The sequence below is a fragment of the Uranotaenia lowii genome, chromosome 1 (assembly GCF_029784155.1).
Source record: "Uranotaenia lowii strain MFRU-FL chromosome 1, ASM2978415v1, whole genome shotgun sequence".
NCBI lineage: Eukaryota > Metazoa > Arthropoda > Insecta > Diptera > Culicidae > Uranotaenia > Uranotaenia lowii.
Window position 1 is genome coordinate 174280800 of NC_073691.1, and position 18274 is coordinate 174299073.

General features: G+C 32.8%; 1 long non-coding RNA gene across 1 annotated transcript in view; it reads right to left on the reverse strand.

Annotated features, from left to right (window-relative positions):
• Window positions 1-323: 323 nt before the first annotated feature.
• The window catches only part of LOC129739112 (uncharacterized), a 30254-nt gene continuing 12303 nt past the window's right edge, over window positions 324-18274 (reverse strand). Inside the window, exons 5-6 of the long non-coding RNA XR_008735746.1 lie at window positions 2820-3297; window positions 324-452 (exon numbers count right to left, since the gene is read on the reverse strand). This is a non-coding gene — a long non-coding RNA (uncharacterized LOC129739112). The remainder of the gene's footprint in view (window positions 453-2819; window positions 3298-18274) is intronic.

Here is an 18274-nt window from a genome sequence, read left to right on the forward strand (position 1 = left end):
CTTAATTCAATTTTATTTAGAACACAGTTTTCGTTTAACTTTTCACAAAATTTATCAATCTGAGGTATTTTCACAAATTGATCTTAAATGGTTATAACTACGAAATTCAGATAATTCTCAAAGAAAAAAGAAACGATACGATTTTTCAAAATAAACAAAGTCATTTTATTTTGGTCTATTAATTTGTGTTTAAAATAGACTATTATTAAAATTTGGATTAAAAATTGCACTTAATTCATCGAAAAAAAATTAAACAACCACTGCACCAACTGTTTTCCATTGAGATCCATGTAGTATTTTTTTTATTTTTATCATTACATTTCCTCGCACTAAATTTAAACATTTCAGTTCTCAGCATGAGTAAAATTTTGCTCGCGGTTTTTATTATTTTTTGTTGCTGCCAGACGTGCTGAGAACAGTAGCGTTCATTACCAGAGGGCTGTGGTACGCCGCTACAAAAAAAAAATAAAAAAAAAATAAATAAAACATATTTTTCTTGATTATGAAATTTTTTTAATAAAATTTAAAATGTGAGTTTTAATGATTATGTATTGTTTTTCTTTTCAACCGAACAACTTGACAACTTGAAAGAGGAAAGCATACATAGCAAATTTTATTCTGCTGGAAACCAGCAAAATTTTGCTGGAGTTTGTCCCGCTGGCATTCCAGCAAAATTTTCAGCAATTTTGATTGCTGGAAAATTCAGCAAACTAAATTACTGGAAATACAGCTGTATCAATTGCTGGATACCTGCAATTTTTTTTTTTTCAAAAAACAACCGAAATTTTCTGGATTGTAAATTAGATTTTAAATTTAAACCCTTATGGTAGTCATATTTATAAAAATAAATTTGTTTGTTAATTTTTCTTGAGCGAAATTTATTCAAAATTTTAGAACATAATTAAATATCTGCTAGTGGGTTGGCCGATTTTCGCTAAGAATCTGGACACTCGACCTGAAATAATAAAAATATATTATTCTCTTTAACAAAATACTTTATGTTTTTCTTCGAAAATCAACATACCTTTGATTTCAATGCTCCATCGCCGGAATATAGAGTCAAACGAGTCAAACACTTCTCGCGTGGGACGAAAAACAATGAGGAAAAATAAAAACAACTTCGAGTTTGACAGATCGAATGCTGGTTTTCCAGCAATGAAGATCAAGTGTTGGAAAACTCAGCAAGACGGAGAATGTTTGCTGGTTTCAGCAAAAAAAAAAAAAATAATAATTGCCGGACTACTCCAGCAATATTTTTTTGCTGGAGAACGAGGCACAAATTTACAATGTAACAATTAAACAATTAAGGCCTACGACGACATGAAAAATGCATAATTGAGATTTGAACACGGAGAAAAAAGACCACAGTTGTTCTAATTATTTCTGCCAATCATCAACGCGTAGTTAATTTTCTCGTGTCTAACTATAAATATAATGGACTTAACTACAAACTGATGATTGACTTTACGCAATCAACTATGAATATAATGGATTCAACTGTAATGGTATAATTGATTTAACTGTGAATATGATAGATTCAACTACAATTGTATAATTGATTTTAGGCATTCAACTGTAAATATAATAAATTCAACTGTGGTGGTATGATTGATTCAACTGTGAATATGATCGATTCAACCACAAATGTATGATTGATTCTAGGTATTTAACTATAAATATAGTAAATTAAACCATATTGTTATGATAGATTGTCACCCTTATTCTTGTTTACGGCGTATCTGTCGTTCGTTCAAACGGCTACTTTCGATCGAATTCGAAAAAGCTATTCTTGTATTCGTTCGAATGCGATACGTTCGATGTTGGTGTTGCCAGATGAACTTCGAAATTTCTTGGCAGCAAGCTGTGTTAGAATGACAGTTCTTTGTGTACGCATTCCAACAAAAAAATTTTTTTCTCTCTTGAGGAAATTGATTCGTCGGCGAACAGATGAAATATTTAAAATGTCGCGATCGAAGGATTCTACGAGTCAACGAAACTAGCCCGGCAAAATACCACCGTCACCAGCAGCAACGAAAAGTGTTCAATTCTGAAGCTGTTTCTGTGGTCTAGATGGTCTCCGATCACAAAAAGATATTTGTAATGACAACCTGCAGGAATAATGAAGATGCTGCCGCTTTTTGTACTTCTGCGGCTGTTCAAGGCATCCCGCCAAGGAAAAAGAATTGAAAAAATCAGAAGAACATGAAGGATTTCCTATAAAATTAGTGGTAACATTCTGAATTAAACATATTTATTTCAATCATCAAAAGTTTGTTTTTCGAAAGTTGACGTAAAGTTATTTAACACACATCATTTTTACACAAAACTGAACGTTTTCGGGCGTGTATTTTGATGATGATGATGACAAAAAAATTATCAGCCGAAAGGAAGAGGGTCTCGATAGCTTATAAAAAAAATTTGTGATTTTAAACTAAAAATAAATTGTTTGGTTCTTTAAAATTACGTTTTTAAAGCATACAATTTGACAAACAAAAATTTCGTCATTTTGAATCAGTTTTGTATTTTATAATCGGCACTGAATTTCCCAAATTGCTTCAAACGGTCATGGTTCGCAATATCAGACTTGCGTTTGTTAGGTGGTAGCGAAAATACGTTCGATCGAAAACGGGAATGCAACGCTTTGTTCGATCGAACGATGTTCGAAAGATCGAACTGTTCCCATTCGTTCGAACGAAAACGAGAATACGAAATAGCCTAACTTTCGAACGAATGTCTTTCGATCGAAAACGAGAATAAGGGTGTTATATATAGTGTTCATCAGCAAAAACAAAAAAAATCGTAAGTGTCAGTATGTGTACCATGTAGCGATCGTATCTCTGCTTTTAGGGCTCAGCTGGCAGTTCCTGACATCTGTGGCAAAGCGCAAGCGTTCTTCGGCGATGGGGAAACATTTTCATTTACCAGTTCCTGGCAGCGGTCGTGTAGTAGGCCGAGAGTTCCTGGAATTGGGAAAGGTACACCTACTCTGCCTGCCCGCGAAATCGACGTGTGTCTCGACGTTCTTTAACGTGATCCTGGCAGGATCCCACAGGAAACAAGCATTATGGTAAGTCAGCGTATGATAGATTCATGTCGTGGTTTTCCCCCACAAGGACAATTTTCGCCGGGTGCAGACACCATACGTCTTCCGGGACCGAGTTAAGATGCACAATTTCCTGGGCAACCATGCATCAAGATGCAAGAAAAACAACAGCGGAGGAACCAGGACGTGGATATCGGGATATGCGGTCAGCTTTTCTAGCATTGTGGCGGATAAATCGAACTAGATGCAAATTGCTGAAATAATAAAATAAAAGAAAATAAAACTTAGCCATAAAATTATTCTGAAAAAAACATCTTTAGATATGATAACTTCCAATATAAACAGAATTTAAATTTACAATATTTATAGTTGACCTCAGTGAATCAATCATAGAAATAAAATTGAATCTATAATATTTATAATTAAATCGATAATATTATTATAATTGAATCTATCATATTTATAATTAAATCACTCATATTACTATAGTTGAATCTATCATATTTATATTTAAATCAATCATATAATAATAGTAGTTTCTACTATATTTATTGTTAAATGTATGACATCAATCGTGCATTATAGATTAATCTATTATATTTATACTTGAATGCACAAAACGAAACATAACGGTAAAACATAACGAATCTTTAAAAAAAATCAAACCAAAAGGTGATAACATAACATAATATTGTTTATGACAGTTTAAAAAAAAAGTTAATTGAAACAAAGTTTTAATAAAAAGATACAAACATAAGGAGAAAAGGACCCAAAAATATTGAAAAAAAATTACGAAAAAATGGAATACCAAAAAATGGATAAAAAAAGAAAAGAAAATGCTTACAAAGTATAATACATTCAAATAAATCCAAATGTAGTAGAAGCGAACAAAGGAATGTACGAAACATAAAATACAGAAAAGGTCAGACAGAAAAAACTCACAAATGGTAAGAAATGAAAAGAATATTTAAAAAGTATGAAAAGCGTTTAAAATATGGAACCAGAAGTCAAGTTGAAAATAACGCAATAACACATAAAAGGAAATGAAACTAAAAAAAAATTGAAATCCAAATTTCAACAAAATTGAGAAATATGAAACACAGATGATGAGAAAAAAGGCCAGAATCATACTGCAAATACTACTGCGCTTAAAAGGACAATTGCGTCTTAAACTGAAAGCCGATAAACTATATTAACATAAAGGAAGGGGAGCCTATTAAAATTTATTTTACTTTTCTGGCATGGAGCGGAAACGTGAGGAAACAAATTTATGGATGTGCTATTTACTGGAACAACTCATCTTATGTGTGTGGTGAACGCTTAAATAGTTATTTCCACCACAATGTGTAAAAGGGTTTTCAAAAGTTTTGAGAAAGTTCTTACAGATACAAAGATATAAAATTATATTAGGTGTGAACTAAGGAATTGTGAATAATGATGAAACAAACAAAGTAATATAATAGAAACTAAACAAATATAAATTTGTTATCGATTTTATCATTCGATGCTCAGCAAAATCAAATTTCGAATGATCGAACATCCTCAAAATAATTTTTAACACATCAAGGACCACGAAGAAATCTAAACCCAGAAACACATATTTGACATACTTCATGTCAGAAACCACTTGACCGAATTCTTTAAATATAGGTTGTATATTTTAACGTGTTTTGTTTATCCATTGTTATACTTATAGCATTTGAGTTTTGAATCGAACATCACACTTGCGGCAAGCGAATAAAAAAGATATCTCGGATTTGATCCACAATGTGTTCATTTAAAGTTAAAGAACATTAGTATTCTGTGAGCACGACATTTTTACATACATAGGTTTATTTTCAAGCTAAACAAGCGCTTATTTGTTTTTAGCAAGGGGAGAATGTGGCATCATGAACAGAGTTAATATTAAAGTTCAAGTGACTTGTATGAAATGAGTGTGTAATTTAAGGAGTAAAAATACAGCCAGAACTTAGACCTTGTGCGAACTTAAAAACACGAAGTCTGTCGGGATCGAATCAACAATAATTAATGGCAAAATTTCCCAGTTGCGAAAAGAGGGTTCGGCAAACCTTGTTCGATAAATTAACGACTCGTGCTGGAAAAATGGAATTTTGCATTGAGTTGCATTAAAAAGTTTTGGCAATGCCGGAAAATATCCTTGAGGATCAAGTTCTTATACCTATACTAGCTGACCCGGTAAACTTCGTTTTACCTGTAACTTCATGCTCGTGAATCAGTTTTCATGGAAATCGTCTTCAAGTTGTGTCCCATTTTTAGTTGATTTTGTATGGGAGCCACCCTTCCGTAAAATGCAAGGCCGGATTAAAGGGGGGGCAAAAGGGGCAATTGCCCCGGGCCCCCCGGCTTAGGGTGGCCCCCCGAGAGAAAAAAAAAGTTTTAACATTACTTTAATCATACTACTTCAAATCCATGAAAAGAAATCAAAACTAGAAAATGGGAATGAAAACTTGAAATATAAAAACTAAAGGGCCCCCGTGAAATAATATCTAGATTAGTTTTTGTCTTAAAAAAGTTAAGGGGACCCCCTAGAGTAAGCAGTGAAGGAGCTCTCCCACATTTTTCGAGCTGAGAATATCAAAATCTTCTGGACAAAACCGAATTCGAAAAAAAATTAAGAAGAATATAAGGCAAAACACCTCAAATTTTCTTTTTTTATCGAAACATATCAGTTAAGATATTTTGTACAGAACAGGTAAAATAAAAAAAACATCTCTTCATTTTCATTACATTCAAACGTCTAGCACAACAATAATGTTTGTTGTTACGTTAAGTTTCCAAGTTATGGTTTACTGCACTACAATAGCAGCTGATTTCGCTTTATGATAAAAATTTCAGAATTTCACCCGGGTAGTGTCCAGATAAATACCGCGTATTTTAATAACTTTTCACCTTTCAATCATTATTATTGAAATTTTCATTGGTTTATAAATTCTAAACCCTTTTCCCTCCCTATTTTTGAAAGTAAAATCTTAAAAAAAACTGTAGTTGCTTAAATTGGATCAATCGACAGTACAGGGCTTTTTTATTGAATTTCCATCCCAAATTCTCTCTTAGACTTGAATTTTGTATTGGAACAGTTTCAACTGATTTAATCAAAATTTTATCATCTGCTGAAGTGAATACCTGTATTCAGCATATCATTTTCCAAATGATCATTCTCAAATTATCATAAAAACGATCTGATAGTTGAGTTGCTAGTATCATTCAGTGTTTTTCTTAATATAAATATTCCTACGATCTTAATCTTATCTTTTTCTTGATTCAATTCATTGGAATTTTCAAGTCTTGTGTTGTTTCTTCAGTTACTGAAGTTCAGTTTCATAATTTTTCTGAATTTTGAAAATTCAGGATCTTTGTTTAAGTTACTAAACTCATTTGTATTCCTTATCTGATTTTTTTCAATGATAACCGGTTCTGTGTTTTAAGCATTTAATCTTTATTCTCAATTTTTTTTTCAACCGATCATTTTTTCACGTATACCCCTTTGGCTTTGAGGGCATCGAATGAAACTTTCGTCACATTTTGAATAACAATTTGATAATAAAAATTATCTGATGAGAATCATATTCAAAAACATCTCATGAAAAGATTATTTTTTGTGTTTCAAATACAAAGAATTGAAATTCGCATTTGGTGCAATTTTTGCTTTTGCTCTGATTATAACTTTAAATATCTTTTTCTTTTTTTAAATTTAATTCATATTTTGTTTCTCAAAATTTGATTTGAAATTATGATTTAGATTTGAGTGATTTAAAAATTTGAATTCTTAAACTTTTATGTCTGTATCTCTATGGAATGTGGAATTTATTATTATGTTATTTAGTTTTTTTAAATTTTGTTTCCTATGTTTCAAATCTTCATGATACTTCCTAATTATCACTAGGTTAATATTTCTCTCATAAGCACAAACTAAACGATCAATGATGATATGTAAATCATTTAAAATATCTACCCGGTCATTTTTTTTAAATTAGAGAAGTTAAGTTGGTGATATGGGTTTTAAAAAAATGAGAATAAAATTTTGCATTTTGCAGCTTAAATCCGAGTTTTCATTTCTAAGAAATTTCTGAACTCTTCCGCAATGTGTGCACGTAATTAATAAACAATTTTTATTTGAAAATACCTGAAACTATTTTCTATGCAGGCAACATGGCTATTTGAAGATACTATACTGAACTCATCTTAAATTTTTTTTACACGTTTAAAAAGTTTTGTATTTTCTGGGATAGCATTTGAAAAAAAAATCGAATTATAGGGGCCCCCGAGAAAAATTGCCCCGGGCCCCCCGATAGTTTAATCCGGCCCTGGTAAAATGTGAGATTCTCGAAGCTTTATTTTTCAACATCTGAAACTTTTTTTCTGTTTTAATAAGCTTCATAGAGTTTATAACACAGAGAACAAACATACAAGCTAGCCCACGAAAGTTGTGTAAAAATCCCAACACCCTTATTGAACCATTTTTTGTCTTTTGGCTGGGCCACCAGATGAATCCAAACACACCAAAGAGAACTGTCAAAACAAAGCGGACTAAGTTTCAGTCAGTTTTCTAAAGGTCGTATGTGCTGCTTAGCATGCTTCAAGAAAATCGCTGTTAAAGTTTAGTTCGAAACTTGATGAACGAACGTTCATCATGTTGCATGAAAAAAATAATAATAAAAGTTAGATATTATCTTTTTCCTTCAAATTTGTTAGAAATACGTAGTTTTAAACAGCTGGATGCTTAAGTGATTTGTGAAAGTAACCCGCTTTGAGATGCCTAGAATCAATACTGCTGGGTAAGACTGATCGTCAAGAATGTTCTTGTATTTGACTGGACATAGGTGATGCATTGTCTTACATAAATTACTGTTACAAGAAGTGCGAAAACTTAAACCGAAGCTGTTAGTTATCTTAATATTCATAGTAGTGCAAAAATAAAGAAAGTGAATTTTCGCCCAGTTAAAGGTATCTCTGATTTCATTTATTTAGCAATACATTGAAGCCGTCTATTTTACTGAGACATTGGATTCATTTTTTGTGAGTTCATATACGATTACGCCTTTTTGAAAACTGGGCACTTTAAAGTTGATTTGTAACTTTTGAACGACGCAATAGATGGCACTGTTTGTAGTCAATTTCTAACGTATTTTTAGGGTGATAGCACTTGAAATTTTCCACACTTTTTTGACGATTTTTTGTTCGAGCTTGTACGTCTGTTCTCTGTGTTTTTAATGATGTCAAATTGTATGTTTCAATGATATAGATTTCCAGACCTTTCTCTCTTCCAATGCAAGAAAGGCTCACGAACTACTATTAAATCATTTTTAGTATCTTATTGAGGCAACATTTCGCTTCATTTGTCTGATAAGTTTTGATATTAGGGTAAGTGAGCTCTATTTTGGCATGGTCCTTTTCTTGGCATGCCAACATGTCTTTTCATGTTTTTCAGGTCCAAATTGAGCTTAAAAAATTTAGAATATATTTTCATTGCGAAGAGAATAATTTGTTTCAAATCTGTGCATACCGAATTTTTTGATTGTTTGTACTTTAATAAAGTTGTTAATTTTTTCGATCTGCATCCGAGGAAATTATGTTGGAAATCACCGTATGAAAATCAGATGAACTCACCTTTCTAGTGCAACTGTTAAATTCACATGCGCTTTCAAACGCGGACATTCATTTGAAAAATTTGCAATAAATACTCATGCTTACAGTTAAACTCGGCAAAAAATCCAAAAATACTAGAAAGACTAAAGAGTGAATATTTATTTAAGTTTTGAATAAAAATTTAAAACTAATCTTGTTCCTTTTCTTGGCATGCAACTTCAATCGAAATACACCACCAGTGTTGGAAGCTGGAAAAAATACATGTTCATTAAAGAGGTATTTTTGGGCTGATGTTTTCTTTAAAACTCCATTTAAAACTACGCACAAATGTTTTCACCCAGCAAACATTTTTGTAGGTATATTTCCCAACAAACTTTGCTATACGTTTCATATACATTATAAAATCATCTTATATAACTCGAAAAAACAGCAGTTACCTACTAAAGTGGAGGCAATATACATACATATTTTTAACTTCTGGCTTAAGCGATAAGAGTTGTAAAAATTGGACGATATACAACACCTTTTACCGTACATCCTGACAGTATGCGAGAGAGCGCAAGTTTTGCTCTCAATGCATGCAAACCGTTGCCAGCGACAATATTTGCTGCTTCTCTCATTGGCCAGTTTATCCAAATGGACCCTCTGATTTTTAGAAATCTGGTTGCACTGCTTATCGCAAAGAGAACAACAAGGTTGTTTTCTCATTTGAATCCCGCACGTGGGAGACAAATTTGCAAACATGGCGGACTTTTGTCATATACGAGTCGGTAGACTTTAACTAACCATTTTTACGATCATTTACTTGATTTGGTAGGAATTACGATTCACATTAAAATTGTTAACGAGTTGAGCTGACACTTCTAATGCGATGTTATGTTTGCTGGGCATACTAATTGGGTTGTATGATAAGACCGTTGCTATCAACTTAAGCTTCGAAATAAGTTGGAGAACATAAGTGATTCGACTAACTAAAAGTCATATCCAAGCATTTTAAATGCAAAAATCGTTATTTGGGAACCATGAATCGAAGGTACATTGGTATGCGTGCGGACAAACATTTGCATTGCAGTCTGCCGAGCAGAAGCCACGTGGTCTCCTACAGAACACAGTGGATCGAAATATTAAAAAAAAAACTAAGTTAAATTAAGCATCTCACTAGACTTAAGATGTTTTTCTTATCTAAAAATTGTTAGATCGATGGCAATTTTGACTTTAGTATATAAAATACATAATTAATTGAGTTTTGGAATCGTTTTCTATTGCTTGGGAACCATATACTTACTCAGATTTAATTGTTTTGAATTTTGTTCTAATTTTTTTTCTTGGAAACAGAAGTTGGAAGTTCAGGAAAATATCGTTTGCTTTCCAATTATTCCTTAAAATATTTGATGTGAGTCGAATTTAAAAAACTGTTTTAGCAAGGTTTACATTCTAACATCTATTTGGCGTGTCAAACCACTGCGCAACACCCCGGGCATTCGAGGTGGCTCTTGCTAGAAGCTCATAATCTCAGCTAACAAATTCAAAAGGGCAAAATTTTTAAATACCATTCAAGGAATTTTTCAATTTTTACTTTATGAAGCCGAACACCACAATATGAAGACAGTTGTTTGGTAGTGAAAATAACCGTTTGTGTCGCAATCGCATTACGGAATTTCTGGACTTCCGACTTTTTGAAATGAAAGCTTATTTTGTGCTTCCCTTCCAACCAAATTTCATCAATGTTTTCGAAAGCCTTTTTGTTGTATGAGTGAAGCCCGGTGTTCCATCGTCGCATAGAACTTTACGCTCAGCTGACGTCATTCTGTCAGTGGCCTTATATTTAGAATAGCCAACGATTCTGTTAACTGTCAATTGAGCATTGTTGGTAAAGATCTATTGCACATTGCTGGTGGCCAAGAATCGGATCATCGAAACGGCAAACAATTGGTACGGCGGCCAAGTAATTGGAGCACCGCAGTGAGTACTTTGCATGCATTTTACTCAAATTAATGAAAGTTCCATAGAGAAAACATATTTTTGTTGAACTCTAAGCCAGTTAGCAAGTAAATTCTTCAAAGGATGTTATATGGTGCACTCAACAGGAAGGTAGGAATGTCGAAAAAGAGGGTAAACCATGCCTTAGGTGCCAAGGTCGGGTACATTTACCCTATGCCAAATTTAATATGAAAAAAGACTTGCCTTCTTCTTTCCGACTCTACCCAGAAAAAAGGAGAGTCTCAATTAATGTATGCCAACAAACTTATTTGGGGGTTCTGATTGGTTAATAAGTTTTCAAGCTATACAACGCAATTTATACGAAAATCCCTATGTCTTCCTTCTTTACACTGCAATGCAGAAAGGTTTGTAACAATCATAGAAAAATACTTATCTTGAAGACATGACACAAAACAACTTGAGGTGATGCCAAATAGCACTTGTCATAGTAAGAAATTTATGGGATGAATCATCCAATAGGATGAAAATCCCTGAAAAAAATAGTAAGAAATCTGACGAAATCTATACTACAAATTGCAATATTTTTATTTAATTAGGCAAAAAGTGCACATTGAATTGATATGGATAAGATGTAACCCAATGATCTAAGGAAAAGAATTGTTTACAGGAGAAAAAATATGTTTAAATTTTGTTATTCGACTGAAATACAGCAATTTTTCTTTTTTTTGTGCTGAGAGTCTTTTTTAAGGCTTTTCAAGATTTCAACTTACTGACCTAATCTGTTCATTAAAAATTGATTGAAAAGCAAATTTTTGAAAATTGAATGGATTGAATAAAATCTGTTCATTCATCGACGTTGGTATGAATATTTTCCAAAAATGTTCATGAAAATACCACATAAAATCATTAAATGATGATTTTTGTGCCGAGAAGGGTAATAGTTATCAAAGTTAATTTTGCTTCAATTTTTTATTTCAATCTTAATTTCAATTAAGATACACCGGGGCAAGCGTATACGGGTTTCACCATAGTAAAACTTTTATTAGTCTAAGAAAAATATGTTAATATGTAAAACAAATCAAATTTTATTTGTTGCATAACTAAATCAGTTATTAACAAACTCTTGTTGAAAATAAAATATGAAAACGTGTTGACATTTGTCCAGTTCATTCAGGCAAGTGAAAACACAATGCTTTTTCTGAACTTATTCATTGATATATCTACAACTTTTCTGCGGTATAAGTTAATATTTGATACCCGACTTTTACTGAATGTTGTATTAAGCAAATGTCATTTATTTACTAAGACATTGAATAAGAAGGAGGAAGTTCATGAAAGGTAGATGATTCATGACTTAAAGGCGCGTTTGAACTTGTTTCACCATTTGAAATGACAGAAGTTAATGTTATTTTCAACACTTTCAGGTCATATTGAAATTTATTGAAAAAAATCCACTTCCACTGGAATATCAATAAAAAAAACTTTTCAAAAAAAGCGAATCAAAAGGTCTGTTCTTTGTAGCCAAAGTATGAGAAAAAACACAATTTTTATGTTAAGTACGTACTTAAATTGTGTGTTAACAAACAGGAGAATGTTTTTCGATGAATGGTTAAAAAAAAAGTTTAGTTTACATCAGGTATCAGGTTTCAGAATCAGGTATCAGAAAAGGGTTAGGCTTAAAAGCGGCACGTTATCCAAAAAACGGGAAAACTGTGCCAAGCCTTTTTTGGAGATTTCATCATGTACCTGAGAAATCTGAAAACCTATATAAAGGATAAGTAAATGACTCCAATGTATTAAACATGAATGATTAAAAAAAGTTGAGTTTACATAGTCAGATTGTTCATTTCAGCCAAACGATTTATATATGAAGAAATAATTTCTATAATTTTTGTAAATGTTGAACATTTGCACTTGCTCTAATGTACCTTCTCAACTGAAACTCTTCCGGAGAATGCGTATCCTCGCTTTATGGTTATGAAAAAGTGATTTGATAGCTTTCACTTATGCTTGAGAAAAATCAAAACGTTCTCTGAATTTGGCCTCTAAATACATCATTCTTCTATTTTGAAGGAGAGGCTCTTTTTCAGTCAAGTGTCTGTTTAATTTCATAGGATTTGTTGTTGTTCTAAAAATGTATTAGGCTCTTGATACAACTTCAGTTTAGTACATGTTCTAAAGATATTTTCGATCTATTTCTGTTGAAAACATCTTATTCTTTTTTCTGTAATCGATATGAATCAAAACTCGCCTTCTAGGCGTATTGGATTATAAAAGTGTATGTAAATCTTCCCATTATCTTTTTTTTTAAATGTCCGCAAAGAGTAATACATCAGTATGAAATTCATGTTTTCAAGACAAATTTTTTTGCTTTAAATCACACGAAATGAAAATAGTTTTAATTTTTGAAATCATTTAGGTATATGCTTCGATCGGCAAGATATCAATCTTGATAACATTTAGGCGTCATGCATTAATATGTGCTGTTCAAATGAGCTAGGAATCAAAAAGAAAAAAAATCACATCAAGGCTTCATAGCGCCACCACGTGTATTGACAATATGCTTGGTTGAGAAATACGCGCTCAAATGTTGCTATGCCATGGTTACTATCCTCTCGCGACATTGGCTCGCGACGCCTCGACCATGGAGACGAAAAATAAACCCCCCAAAGGAAAAAAATCTAGGAAAAATGGAAGCCATGACTTTTATTTTATTCAAATTATTACAAATTTAATTATTACGAAGAATTGATGCGACTTTGTGTGCATTATATTCGATATAAACCGATTCGCTTGGCTACAAAATATTCTAAAATAAATTTCATTTGAATCGTTTGGGTAATTTCGGAGGAGTAGTACTACAAACACCGTTACAAGAGAATTTTATATAATAGAAGAGATAAACCAGTTGTAGTTTTTCCTTCGAGATCAAAACAGTGTTCATAAGTTGCACTTTTTTCTCTTTGAAATTTTTTGTCATTATTGTTATATTTGTCATATTGTCATTGAATAAGATGTGTAATTTTGATGTGATTTTACTAGTAAGCGTCTCATATCTTATGGCAATATGCTTTGACCATCAAGACTGGTTTAAATTTTCCCTTATTCATGTACCGTTTATCACGATTTTCCTGATGAAAATAAATAAATTCAGGGTATTCCCAAAATACCCGATAAAGTTTTAGTTCATGGGATCATCAGTTGGAAACTTTGGCATCAACCTCACTGGCCCGACCTCAAACAGCTTTATTAGAGCAACAACTCGAACCGGACATCTGCTTCGCACATTCAACCGCAAGTTTTCAGTTTTATGATCCGAAAGTTCCAACCTATCTACTTACCTCAAAACGAAATAAACCAGAACCTTCCTTTGTGCGCCATCACCCGGCAAAATACACCAAAGTTCTGTCCCTATGTGAAAGGTATCAAGATGGGAAAACTTATATGACATTTTCTAATTACAGTCCTTTTCGGTGTTTGCCATGTCTCTGGATGGCAGGAAAAACGTGGGGAGAGATACGTTAAATGTTTGAAGTGTCAGTAACGTTCAGCTGCGCTTGCTAGACCCCTTATTGAGTGCTCGTCGTACCTACATCAGGTGTATCAAGTAGGTTATGTATGATTGACGCTGCATTCATCTAAATGTGTGTGCAGTAGACTGTCTTGTCCTCTCTACCCCATTCAATCTTTTCCTTCCGAAGATCGTTGGCATCTGTCAGCGCCCAGAAGTGAATTCTTGATGCAAAATTGTGTTGTCTTTGCCAGTGTAGTTTTGACATTTTCTTAAACTACTTTAACAGCCTCTCGAAAGCAGTTCGCTATATTTAAAATTTAGATGATTTTTACAAAATATGAGGTTATGTAAATGCCCATTAATTGAACGTAAGACTTTATATTCGCCTGAAGTTACATCCAGTGGGTATTTAACCTAATTGTATAGACTGTTCCACTTTAAAATAAGAAAAAGAAAAAGAATCCGTCAGAGAGAAATTTGAGGCAGAGTGTTTTTTTCGGGAAAATGCGAATAAGCGAGCACACTATTTTGCTACAATATTCGGAAAAACAGCATTCTGTAAATTATTTTCTGCTGGTTCTTGTGTTGCATTGCAATTTCCACACGTGATGTTGTTTTATCGAATTTTTACGAGTAGACTGCTGCTGGTAACCGTTACGTCGTAGCAAGTAGTGGTGGAGGGTCGAATGAACCCTTTCCTCCCACACCTCTCGAAACCCTCAATGAATGGTATAAACTTTTGTGCGGAAATTTTCCTTAGGACATGCAACGAGTAAATCCGACCCATCGTGTCTCTGTTTCATCAACCACGGAAATACGGCTCTGGCATTCCTTCGCAGTTTGTTTGTAAGATGGAGGTCGGAAGGGTGGAAAACGGAAAACTATCACCGGTGACAGCACCAAGTTTTGATGATGGAGGAAAAGGAAATGAGCTGAAGGAAAACTGGAAGGAGAAGAGATGTAGGTATGGTACATAAAACTTCTCTGCCAGGGATAATATGTTCATCCTAGACGACGTGTGAGAAAGGTTGTAAATTTTAAGTAATTCAAATATATGTATATGTGTGAAATATTTACGACATATTTCATCAGATTCAACAGCGCTTCGTTTCGTAGTTATTTTGCCGGGCTCAGCAAAGGATCAGCAGAGCCGTGGAGGGAGGGTAGAAATCGAGAAGTTCGAAGAAGGATGCATCGGAATGCTTCGGAACCCATTTGTAAAGTTTACATCATCATCTGCGTGCAGCAACATTATCCAGGGCCATGGTACATAGTTCAATCTATTCTCTGAAAATTGCACCGTAAAAAAATCGTTACTATAAAGATGGTCAAGACTACGCTGGATAAATCTTCCCACTACCCACTGGAAATTCTTACAAACAATGACAAAGAACAAAAATTAAGAAAGTTGCTAAAATGACAAAAATCACCAAAAATGACAAAAATGACAAAAATGACAAAAATGACACAAATGACAAAAATGACAAAAATGACAAAAATGACAAAAATGACAAAAATGACAAAAATGACAAAAATGACAAAAATGACAAAAATGACAAAAATGACAAAAATGACAAAAATGACAAAAATGACAAAAATGACAAAAATGACAAAAATGACAAAAATGACAAAAATGACAAAAATGACAAAAATGACAAAAATGACAAAAATGACAAAAATGACAAAAATGACAAAAATGACAAAAATGACAAAAATGACAAAAATGACAAAAATGACAAAAATGACAAAAATGACAAAAATGACAAAAATGACAAAAATGACAAAAATGACAAAAATGACAAAAATGACAAAAATGACAAAAATGACAAAAATGACAAAAATGACAAAAATGACAAAAATGACAAAAATGACAAAAATGACAAAAATGACAAAAATGACAAAAATGACAAAAATGACAAAAATGACAAAAATGACAAAAATGACAAAAATGACAAAAATGACAAAAATGACAAAAATGACAAAAATGACAAAAATGACAAAAATGACAAAAATGACAAAAATGACAAAAATGACAAAAATGACAAAAATGACAAAAATGACAAAAATGACAAAAATGACAAAAATGACAAAAATGACAAAAATGACAAAAATGACAAAAATGACAAAAATGACAAAAATGACAAAAATGACAAAAATGACAAAAATGACAAAAATGACAAAAATGACAAAAATGACAAAAATGACAAAAATGACAAAAATGACAAAAATGACAAAAATGACAAAAATGACAAAAATGACAAAAATGACAAAAATGACAAAAATGACAAAAATGACAAAAATGACAAAAATGACAAAAATGACAAAAATGACAAAAATGACAAAAATGACAAAAATGACAAAAATGACAAAAATGACAAAAATGACAAAAATGACAAAAATGACAAAAATGACAAAAATGACAAAAATGACAAAAATGACAGAAATGACAAAAATGACAAAAATTACAAAAATTACAAAAATTACAAAAATTACAAAAATTACAAAAATTACAAAAATTACAAAAATGACAAAAATGACAAAAATGACAAAAATGACAAAAATGACAAAAATGACAAAAATGACAAAAATGACAAAAATGACAAAAATGACAAAAATGACAAAAATGACAAAAATGACGAAAATGACAAAAATGACAAAAAATGACAAAAATGACAAAAATGACAAAAATGACAAAAATTACAAAAATGACAAAAATTTCAAAAATTTCAAAAATTACAAAAATGACAAAAATGACAAAAATGGCGGAAAATGACAAAAATGGCGGAAAATGACAAAAATGACAAAAAGACAAAAATGGCGGAAAATGACAAAAATGACAAAAAGACAAAAATTACAAAAATGACAAAAATGTTTTTTTTTTGTTTCAGTGGCCTTTTAATCTCAAACAAAATTGTGCAAAATCTTTGTTTGTTTCGTTTTTTGATAGTTTCTATATCAACAAATGAGCAAACGTTCTAGTAATCTTTGCTTTTGTTTTTTTTTGTACTGAAGTTTACTTTGAAATCATTTAAAGTCGTCTAACGAGACGTGCCCCATCCTGGGGCTGTGCCGTTTGTGCATTCAGTACGAGGGAAAATGCTTCCATCCAGTTTTCGTAATACCATTATTTATTGTATTTGTCCCTCATTTTGCCCGGTGAGTGATCCAAAAATTTGAGACGTGTGAGTTGCCTCGATTTTTTTGGGAATCATAAAAACGACACAGTACCATCTGACAAACCGAACCAAACCAAAGGAAAAAACTGAAGTCAGTACCTCCAATAACTAACGATAATAAGCGATCAACTCAGGATACAGGAGCATGGAAGAGACGTCAAGTGTAGCAAAAGGCCAAAAAAGCGGTACCACACTTAGTACCTTTCACAGCTTCCATTTTTCTTGAGGCAGAAGTCCCCGAGGGTGAAGCCGATTTCGACAATGATTTATCTTATTTGCTGTCATATTAGAAGCTCCTTTTGCTCCAGAAATCTCAAACCCCTGGCTTGCCGCCGTGTGGCTTCCATTTTCCCGCGGTTGGCGCGTACTTTGAGGAAAACGAGACGAAAAATTCCTGCAAATCAAGCACCGGAGCCGGAAAAGCTCAAAATAATGATAACCGTGCCCGAGTGCGCTCGCCATTATTATTATTGGGAAAAATACAATTTATACACATTGTAGCGCTGGAGGCACTCCTGAAGAGAATTCGAGACAGTAAGACGAGGGCGGGCAAAGGGAACGGTAGGTACATTTGGTTGTCGGCTTCCGGTTTCCGGTGGAAGATGGAAGTGGTTCTAATTTTGATTTGTCGCCATAAAAGGGACGCAGAATCGAATCGAATCGGAGTTCGAAATCAAAATTTTGCTTGCAATAAAAAAAATCCAAAAGTTCATAAAGAAATTGATTCCTTAAACAACTTTTCTTCTTATGACCATCACATAAACTCGAAATAATAATTAATTCTTCTGTCACAATTCAAAATTAATCAGAATCAAAATTAAAAAAAAAACTCATAATTGTAAAACTATAAAATTCGGCAAATTTCTTTGGAAATCATCTATATATAAAAATGAATGTTTGTCTGTCTGGCTGTTCCCTATAGACTCGGAAACTACTGAACCGATCATCGTCAAAATTGGCATCTGAGAGTTTTTGAGGCCGGGGATGGTTTCT